General features: G+C 33.5%; 1 protein-coding gene, 1 non-coding gene and 1 pseudogene across 4 annotated transcripts in view; all 3 read left to right on the top strand.

Moving 5' to 3' along the window:
• LOC127801380 (DNA damage-binding protein 1-like) overlaps positions 1 to 11,018 on the top strand; it is a 166,575-nt gene that overhangs the window by 19,518 nt on the left and 136,039 nt on the right. The window lies entirely within an intron of this gene.
• LOC127802911 (5S ribosomal RNA) lies at positions 9,299 to 9,418 on the top strand (annotated as a pseudogene).
• On the top strand, positions 9,687 to 9,806 carry LOC127802940 (5S ribosomal RNA). Its single transcript, XR_008023389.1, has one exon. It is a non-coding gene; the product is annotated as a 5S ribosomal RNA (ribosomal RNA).

The raw sequence follows: 11,018 nt of genomic DNA, 5'->3' as shown, positions 1-11,018 counted from the left end.
GCTTGTGATGGCCAAAGCCATGGTGATTGATCAAGATTTGTGTGACAGAAACTGAGCCCAATCTCAAAGAAATCCAATACAGATCCAATTAAGAAAGGCTGAAAGACCAAGGCCCTCAAGTTCAAGAGAAGAAAAGTTGCTCAAGATGCAGGAGGGAGCATTGGGGAGGGTATTGCTTGGGCTTTGGAAGTGCTATAATTCTAGCCAGTTGGAGTTGGACGCCGGGCTCACAATTGCAGACGACCTAGGCAAGATACAAAACTAGTTGGAGGACTTGCTTTGCATTATGGCAACAAGGGCACAAACTACAAGATCGCCCCCTGGCATAGGCTGGTGGAACAGCAAGACCACATTAGGAGTAGTTCAAGACACATTATCCTATAGATGGCAGCCAGACAACCAGATTATCCTACAGATTATTCTAAGAGTGTCCCTTTGGACTTGGCATCATTACCTACTGAAGAAAGAAATAATTCTTCTTTTGTATTGAACTTAATATGTCCTTTACAATATATACTAGATATTGGGAGATTATATCCCAATATCTTAGGAAATATACAACAGGGAAAGAAAGATAAACAAGAAATCTCCAAAAATAGGAAGAGAAACATATTTAGGAAAGGAGACACTAGGAAAGGAACCGTAAAAATTGTTTCATTAGAGTAGTATTGTTGTTGTTTCCATAAAAAAAATGTTGTTGTTGGCTAAAACATTCAAGTAATATTGTTTCATTTGCTTTATTAGAGCTTATTTTTGTACAAAAAATTCTAAGGTAGAAACAAAAAAGATGTATAAATATTGGATACTTTTTTGTTGTGTGTAAGAGCAAGTAGGCTCTTGCTGGTGTGTGATGTGGCTTCTTAGAGTTTGATCAAATCTAAAGGATATGTAAAAAGTTGTAGCGGTGAACTTTGGATAAGATATCAGGGTAACTTGGGGTGAGTTGCCTTGGAGAAGTGGACATAGGTGTAAGGAAGCACCAAACCACTATAAATTCCACTCTTTCTGTTTGTGTATGTGCACTATGCATTTATTTTATCTTATCTACACAATACTTTTCAAGCTTGCTGCATTAAGATTTAAGTTTCAATTCAACATTACACATCCTATGTCCACACTTCAAATGCCATAGTGCACATTTGATGTCAAGATGTCATAACAAGACCCACAACAAGATGTCATAAATGCCAAAATCCATTAAAACATTACACATCCTCTTTGACAATGGAAGCCTCACCCATACATTCTTACTCATAGACAAACACAATAGTGTCGACATGCTCACATAAACAAAAGTAACTCAATATTACACACCACATCAGGGTCTATAAACCCACCACACCCCCTCAGGGGTACAACCTGAAACATAAACAAGCATAACTTAATATTACACACCACAAGACACCCCCAAGGACCTTTGATTGAGACGGCTCTGTACACACTACTACCCCATGGATCATGGTTCACTTGGCTTGCCCTCTTCCTTAGCCTTACCCTTACCTGGAATGATGCAAGCAAACATGAGCCACAAGGCCAAGCAAGTATAACTGGAAGAAAGCGAGCATAAGAGTCATAGGTATCGTGAAGCAAAAGAGTCATGGATGGCATTTAAGGTACTTTCAAATGATAATATAATAAAACATGCATCCATGCTCATATGTAATCTTTTTAAAACCATAAACATGAGACCAAAGTCAAACCATGGGAAAAAAGTCCAACTTTGAGCTCAACACTTTCTTTGCAGATATATCCTAGGGACTCGTCTGCTGCGCGCATCATGAGGCCTTTACACATTCTTAAAAACCACTTTCATCCACATGCTTCATGCATCATTGTAACATGCAAATTTGTAATAATTTTCCATATATAACTGACATGCAAATAACGAAACAATAAGCACAATAGGACAACATTCATGCAAGATAATATCAAATCCTTGCATGTCCTCAATAAAGCATCATTCCCAAAGAAAGATAGGGTGATACAAAACCTTATTTGAGACTCAAGAGGTATAACTGAGAACCATGAAATAATTTACTAGTAAAAAGGGAAATAACTTGTAAAATAGGAAAATAACTTGCAATTTAGAAAATTAAGAGGTAGAATCTTGCAATAACATGAGATAGAGAATAGAACTTGTAATTTAAACATAACTTGAGCAAAAAGGAACTGAACTTGTAAAATAGGAGAAGAACTTGCAAACATAAACTTGAGAAGAGGGAGAAACTGAACTTGCATATTAATAAGAAAACCGAGATCTTGTCTCTTAATTGAAACAAAGAGGAAGAAGAACTTGCAAAAACTAGGAAGAGAACTTGCCTTAAATATCTTCTTAATCCTTGCAGCATACCGGGATTGCTTATGCCAAGCCCAAACCCAACAGCAGAATTTTCCCTAATTTCTCCAAAAATTTCCATAATATTTCCCCAAAACCTTCCCCCCCAAAGTCTCCCATTTCACTCAGTATCATGGCCCATTTATAGGCTAAGGGAAATGAGCAATGTAGGGGTCACATGGGCACATAAAAGAAGCATTTTCTGGCAGCAAAGGAGGCTGGAAGCATTTACCAAAATTCACTTGATAAATTTTAATTTTTCTTCAATTAATTCTTTACACCCAAATTCATATTAATTCACAAATAAACGGGTCGTTACAACCATACTCAAGGGGCCAACAAAGGTTAGATTAAAGTTTAGAGTTGTAGATTTTGTTAAGGTCTCACTGCTTCTTTTAGGTGGCTTTGCCTTGCCTAGTCACAAGGATTTCAACCACAAGAAAAATGTATTTAATGTGCACCACTACTCCCATAACAGCAAGCTTGCCTGCAAGAATTGGGTCCGAAGGCATTCAACTCTCCATTATGGAATAGGGGACTTTAAATCTTTACAAAAAATTAAGAACAGACCTCCACCAGTGTGTTGTTTTCTCGCATTGAACTTAGACCTCCTGCTATTGCCACTCTTTTCTATCTCAAGAGTGCCAACTTATTTCCTGTACCAATTCTCCCAGTCGCTGTGCTTACTCGGCCCCTATAACGATATCTTTTTTTTGGAAATAATATTTTTTTCTAAACCTATACCAACCTATACAATCTAAATGAAATATAAAGCACACAATATATAACTTTAAAAACTTTCAAATAATCACATAAAATAAAACTAATGTCAACCACACACTATAAAAAATCTTTAATTATTTTTAATGTGAATACATGTAATGATAGCAACATTAAATTTAATTTCGTGCTATTTCTTCTTCTGTTATTTATGCATTGCAAGAACCTAAAAACATAAATAAATGAAAGATTAGATAAATTAATATAACTTATTTTAATGTGAAATATTTATAATAATTTGAATAAAGAAAACTAACCATACTCCTAAGAAATAGTTATACTACTTTTCCGTCATTATTGATTTAAAATTTAAATTCTAACCGTTAAATAATAGAAACAAATTATTAAGATTTAACTAACATTTATATAAGTAATCTCTAAGTTGATTATATTTTTTTTATAAATGCACGAATATAATTATTACACTAATATAATTTAACATTAATTATTTATTGATAATACAAGGTATTAAAAAATTACGAAAACATTAAAAATAATATAATATATTAAACTAATTTATTATAATTATTAGATTTATAATATAATTATATTTTTAAATAAATATTAATTTGATGCAATAATTTAAATTATTTTATTATAATTTAGATTATTATCATATATTATTAGTTAAATTATTTAATAATTATTATAATTTAAATTATTTTATCAGTTATCATAATCATAATTATTTTTTTTATCAATCAAACTATTATTAATATTAATTTTATAACTTATTTTATTTTTATTTTACAATTAAATATTATTTTTTGTTTTCTGTTGGGTTGATTATTGTTGTTATGGTTTTATTATTGTTGGTGTTCTGGTTAGATTGTTGTTATATTGTTGGTTATATTCATAAATTAAAACATGACAAACTTGCTACATAATTTTGAAAGAGAAAAGGATTGCAGCATAAACGTTAGATTGTCTCTGACTTGTTCCTTCTCCGAAAGCAGCTAGTCACAAACGTTAGATTGTCTCTGACTTGTTCCTTCTCCGAAAGCAGCTAGTCACACATCACTTATTTACTCTAAATGTGTAGGAGCAAGTCCAGGCCATGCTTGATATTCTCCATAGGTAATGTCTTCATTAACATACTTGTCGCATCCTCTTTTGTGCTCACTTTCTCCAAATGAATCTCTCTTAATGTGGAACCTCACAGCTATCTGTTTTGTTGGGAATGGAACACCTGATTCCTAGCCCAATAACCAAAAACAACGAAATTTCCTCCTCAATATAACTTATTTTCTTATACGTCCTGTTGTATGGGCCAATCTCCCAAACTTCAAAAAAAAAAAAAAATCAGCATCTTATCCACCACATACACCAGTTCTATGGTACAATGTTCTAACCTCTCTATGATTTGTACCCATTACATTCATGGATATGCTTATTTAGATTCATTTGTTAAAATTTTGTTTATTCATATCAAAATCAAACTAGTGTCAAAAAGACCGAATCTGCTACACATCTGAATGTACTGAATGCAATTTGCTCAAGTTCCCATGAATCCTCCTCATCAACTCTATTTAGCCTTGATCCCGTTAACACTCTAACAACCTGTTGCTGAACTACCAAATCTGTTATTCTTATATGCCACGGATTGAAATTACCTTCTTGTCAAATTTAGACTTTATTAGCCCACTTATCTTTCCATGATAAACGATGACTTATAAAGCCTTTATCGCACCATGTTGGGCTGGCTACATAAATTCTAGCTCGCCTTTCATCTTTTCATAATAGAACCCAAAAAAAAAAAAAAAACCTAAAGTGAATCTGCTGTAATACAATTTTTAAATTTGATATCCATTTCAAGCACACTCAAAGCAAGCAGCAAGAATAATTATAAAAAGGGAATAGAAATGAGAAACACATGGTTTTTCATGGTTCAGCCAATGTGCTACTTTCACAATCCCCTGTAGAATTTTCATCAAGGGAAATGACAGTATAAAATTTCCAAACTGCTTGTAATTGATAGCCATGAAGATTTTTAACATAAGACATAAATATATATATATATATAATAGACCTGAAAATCGAAAAATTGCCTGACAGAAAATTACAATATCTTGGAGGTTTTGCAATACCATCTATACCATATAACAAACTTGATCTTTCAGTTGTCTAATAAAATTTTCTTTTAATTTTGATTTTTTATTTGATTTTAAAATTGCATAAAGTTAGAAACACTTGTTCATGTTAGTTGTCTTCCATTATTTCTACGAGTAACAACCTCCATAAGATCCTTATTTTTTGAATAATTAATTCTAGATATTAAAACTCATAATTTTAATGCAATAACTAGATTTTCAAATCTTACCACAATATCACCAATACTTCTATTTTTACTAAAATTACATTTTATATTTGGTCTTAGGGCATTCAACTTGAAGCTTTAGAATTTTAAGTTGTTCCTCCACAACTTGAACTTGGCATTCACATGTTCTTTTATCTCATTCATCAAGACATTGTTATCTACAAATAATATACATCAAGACACTAATGTTGGATGTACTTAGTGAGTTCATCCATTGCTAGAATAAAAAAAGTAAGAGCTTGATGTACATCTTTGACAAAGTCCAGTTGTAACAGAAAAACCTTGGCGTATTCTCCACAAGTCTTTAACACATTTCTGCTTTGTGATACATGTCTTTGATATCTTATATATACACCAAATTTGCTATAATTTTATAGTTAAAAGAAAAGAAAATTAAAAAAAAATAACTCTAAAAAATTATCGGCATAAGTATTTTCAACATGCGAGTTAGAATAAAAGCCTTGCATGTCACACTATATTAAACTAGCACACTTGAGCCAAAAATATACAAGAGGTCAAATAAGGAACCCAAAGCCTAACAAATAGAGAATTTGTAGGTGTCTATCTTCAAAAACACATACCTAAACCTAACTGCATTAAGATGAACTCAAATACCAAGTAGAATTTACAAGTAACTAAGAGAATCCTTCGACAATGATCCCATCAAGGGAGTATGACTGGAGAAGTTTAGACATAATTCCAGGGACACAACATTAACAAAGAATGAATTCAAAACAACAAACTCCACAGGTCTAGGTTCATCTTGCACAAACTTGGAGAAGAACTGTGGATAACAGGGGCTTTTAGGGACAATTTGAGACAATGAATTTCAAAAAGTGCACAAATAACAGCAATAATGCTGTTGATAAAGGGAAATAAGTGGCAGTAACTAGTGCTAGACATATATACTTATTGTTTCAAATTATATACACTTTTTCTTTCATGTTTAATTGCAAAAGAGCCTGTTTTTGATAAACCATGACCACGCTTGAATTTCATGTTTCCTTACAAACAAAGAGTGAATAGATGGAGAACTCTACATTCTTTGAAACATGCACAACTTTGGTGAAAATTCAGATAATTTCTTTTTAGAACTACTGAAAGAGTATAAATAAGGTCAAAAGATATCACATACTTCTTCTGCCTTAAAACATATGGCATATTTTTCCAAGCCCAATGAATGCAAGAAGCTGTCCACAATAAAGTGTTCATCACTCTACATAACACAAACACAACAATAACAGGAACGTAGTCAGAAGATGAATGTAAAGAATCAAAACATGAAAATGATAAAAATGAAAGGAGGAACAAATTACACCAGAGCAAACAAACACACACAATGAGTTGCATGTTATCAACTAATAAGTGACACCAATTGCAAAGTAACGGAGCATTACATTCTGCTTAACTTGACCAAGCATCCAGTAGGGAGAAAGAACTCAGAAAAAGATGGCTTCCCTTGTTAGCATGCCAACACAGCAATATCGAGCCCAGTAGAATAGGCTAGTATAGAAATTAGCTCGCTTATATAGAATAACATTATGTTCAGAGTCATTACAACTTAGGACCCATATCACATGTAGTGAAGTTGCAGTCTGCAGAAATGCCATAGTAGGGCTCTAAGATAGGTGAAGAACGCAGAACTAGGCACCAAATAAATATTCATAGTAGAATTTTTCCTCCCTCCTCTTTCTTTCTTATCCCCCCCTCCCCCCCAAAATTATAGATTACCAAATGTTCCAAAACCACATTTAGAGAACCACTGTGCCCTACCTGAAACCTATTATTTGCCAAACAGCTAAGTTTTCCAAAACCACATTAATTAGCTCGTGTTCACCCCAAGATGTGAGTGCATATGAGGAAGACTTTACATTGATTAGAAGTGACATTCCAACAGAGATTCCATGTGAAGAAGGTGTATCACGTCAATTGGGAAAACGAAAGAGAGGGAGTGGGAAGGGAAAAAAGAAAGTCAGAGGGAGAGGAAAACGAAAAGTCATTGAATGTTATGATGATGATGATGATGATGAATGAGCTTGAGTGTTTTGACTTTTTGGTTTAGTATGAGGCACCATAACTTTATAGAAACCAGAGATTGCATGTGTGTTGGTTATTATATAGTAGTCTTGATGTTTATAAACTAAGTACGAATCAATTTAAGTTGACTTAATTTGGATAGAGTATATACTCATTTGGATTTGGATTAAATTTACATGCAGACAAATGATTAGCCTATATGGGAAAACTATAACTCTTATCTTTTTATCTCTCTCTCTCTCTCTTTTTTTTTGGTTTACAGGTCGGTCCTTCTCTTTTTCATCTTGTGTGTGCATTTGTGATACCAGCATTGTTGGAGGTATGTATCCTGTGAGTGATAGGATTTAATCACTCCCTCCGGGTGGTGGGTGATCACCCTTTTTTTTAACTTTTGAATGCTTAGTACTATATGTATCCTGTGAGTGATAAGATTTAATCACTCCTTCCGGGTGGTGGGTGATCACCCATTATTTTTTTATTTTGAATGCTTAGTACTATATATATCCTGTGAGTGATAGGATTTAATCACTCCCTCCGGGTGGTGGGTGATCACCCATTTTTTAAAATTTTTAATGCTTAATATTATATGTATCATGTGAGTGATAAGATTTAATTTGTAACGACTCGTCTATTGAGCTTAAGATGTTAATTATATTTTTATATAGTGTGTTGTATGTGGGCTTGTTAGATGCCAAAAGTAAGTTATGGGTGAATAAGAGGTTAAATGACGCAAAATATTTATATGTGGTGTAAGAGGTAAATTAATTAAAAATAACATTTTTAAAAAAATGCATGTAAGTAAATTAATAAATGTAATAACCTACTAGGTGAGTGCCTAACTGATATGATCACAAGAAGAATAACTTCCATTGTTGAATGTTTTGGAGTACTTAAGCACATAGGCAGAATATGGTGTGTCATAATTAAAGACTCTGATCTAATAGTTTCGCTCGAGATTTGGTTGATCTATTAATTTCATTATCAATTGCATCCAACCTTGCATGCTTGTTGGTGTAAAGCTTTCAAGAGCAACAGTTTTCAAAAGAAAAAGGTGATCATGTACTCATTTTTTGACTGAAATGTTCAAAGAACTTCATTTAATATTTAAACCAATAATGCAAATATTAATCTTTCCCTAAATTATACTAGTACAAATATGAGATCCATGCTTTGATAAGAGACAATTCTTCTAGATAATATTTGAAGTATGATTCAAAAGCTTAATGGAGAGTAAATGAAATAGAATAAACAATAGTCTATAGTGAACTTTTGAAAATATAATACAGTGGAAGTTTAGAATAATGGTTATATATATTGAAAGTGTCCTTAAATTCTAACTTATTAATTCTAAATCACTGTTTGTTCATGGCCTCCATTTATTTGTCCTTATGCTAAAGCATCGGATCCCTTCAGAACTCCGAAGTTAAGCGTGCTTGGGAGGGAGTGGTACTAGGGTGGGTGACCTCCTAGGAAGTCCTCGTGTTACACCCCTCTTTCGCTCCTTTTGATTCCTTCCCGAGAAACAGGCGGGCGTCGCCGCTGGTGTAATCGTATGATTTAAGTTTCCTTCGCAACGAATTTCACAGTTTAGGGTTTCTTAACGTCCCCAGAGCTCATTTATGAGCTATAATCGCTAAAATCTTTTAACCTCCTCCAGTTCTCCGCAGTGTCCCGATCTTAAAAAAGCTTATGCCGCATCTGAACTAATACCCGTTTTCTGCCAAACCAACCTGCGACTTTCGCTTCTGGCCTCTTACAGGTACCGAGCGGACGCCCCTCATCGTGGAGGTGGGCGGGGAACAGTCCACGGCCCCGGGGCCTAAATGTGGGCGTGTGATCATACCTAGCGCTAAAGCATCGGATCCCTTCAAAACTCCAAAGTTAAGCGTGCTTGTGCGGGAGAAGTGCTAGGGTGGGTGACCCCCTGGGAAGTCCTCGTGTTGCATCCTTTTTTATATCCTTTCGATTCCTTCCCGAGAAACGGGCCGGCGTAACCGTATTCGCTTAAGTTTTTTTCGCAACGAATTTCACGGTTTAGGGTTTCTTAGCGTCACCGGAGCTCATTTATGAGCTACAATCGTTAAAATCTTTTAATCACCTCCGGCTCTCCGCAGCGTCCCGATCTTAAAATAACTTACGCTGCCTTTGAACTAATGCCTGTTTTTCTGCGAAACCAACCTGCGACTTTCAACCCACGGCCCCGGGGCCGAAATGTGGGGGTGCGATCATACCTAGCGCTAAAGCACCGGATCCCTTCAGAACTCTGAAGTTAAGCATGCTTGGGCTGGAGTAGTATTAGGGTGGGTGACCCCCTGGGAAGTCCTCGTGCTGCACCCCTCTTTCGCTCCTTTCGATTCTTTCTCGAGAAACAGGCCGGCGTTGCCGCCGGCGTAATCGTATTTGATTAAGTTTCCTTTGCAACGAATTTCACGGTTTAGGGTTTCTGAACGTTTCCATAGCTCATTTAAGAGCTAGAATCGTTAAAATCTTTTAATCTCCTTCGGCTCTCCGCAGCGTTCTGATCTTAAAAAACCTTATGCCGCCTCTGAACTAATATATATATATATTATGAGAATAATAATAATAATAATTATATTATTATTATTAAGATTAAAAGTAGTTGAGAGCCCCAATAATAATTAATATTTTTTATTATAAAAAAAATGGTCCAACAATTAATAGTTAATATTTTTTACGATAATAATAAAAATTAATCATTAATATTTTTTCAATAATTAAAATTTTTTGCAACTTGAAATATGGTCCAACAAACAAAAGGCAAATTGAAATTGGAAAATTCTACTTTTCCGCTATCAAAATATTTTTTTAATAATTTTTAATTTTTCAATCCACCTATTCTTTTTCTTACCGCCATTGTTCTCACGTGACTCTCTCTCCCTCTCACGAAACCCTCCCCTTTTCTCTCCATCTCATTAATTAAACACATTTAATTAATTAAGTATTTAAATTATAAAACTAAATTATAAATGTATTTATAATATATTTTTTTGTTAATAATATCAAATTTTTGTAACTTAATGAAATAACTTAATTTAGTGTCAAAAATGAAGATTGATCAAATAATTTAATTTAGTAAGTTACAAAAATTTAATATTACTAACAACAAATATACTACAAATACATTTATAATTTAAACACTCAATTAATTAGATGTGTTTAATTAATGAGCTAGAGGGAGAGGGGGGAGGTTTTGTGAGAGGTAGCCGAGAGTTTAATATATATTTAATAATATTACTTATAAAAATATGAATAAATTTATTAATATATTTATAACACAAATTATTCTCGAACTTTTAATTAGATCTGTTCGTGAACCCTAATCGAGCTAGCTTGTGAGTTAGTGAGTCAAACTTTTTTAAATTAAAGTTCAATTCATTTATAAATTGAACTTTAAAATTAGATTTCACTTCAGCTCATTTATCTTAATAAATGAATTTAAATAAATTTTTATTAAGTTGAATATCAAATTGTTGAGAAATGAGTAATCTCATTTACAATTCTAAACAATAAATGAATAAAAACTATTGA

This window comes from Diospyros lotus, chromosome 5 (assembly GCF_014633365.1).
Source record: "Diospyros lotus cultivar Yz01 chromosome 5, ASM1463336v1, whole genome shotgun sequence".
NCBI classification, from domain to species: Eukaryota; Viridiplantae; Streptophyta; class Magnoliopsida; order Ericales; family Ebenaceae; genus Diospyros; species Diospyros lotus.
Note: the sequence above shows the minus strand (reverse complement) of the source record. Positions and strands in the feature narration are given on the sequence as shown.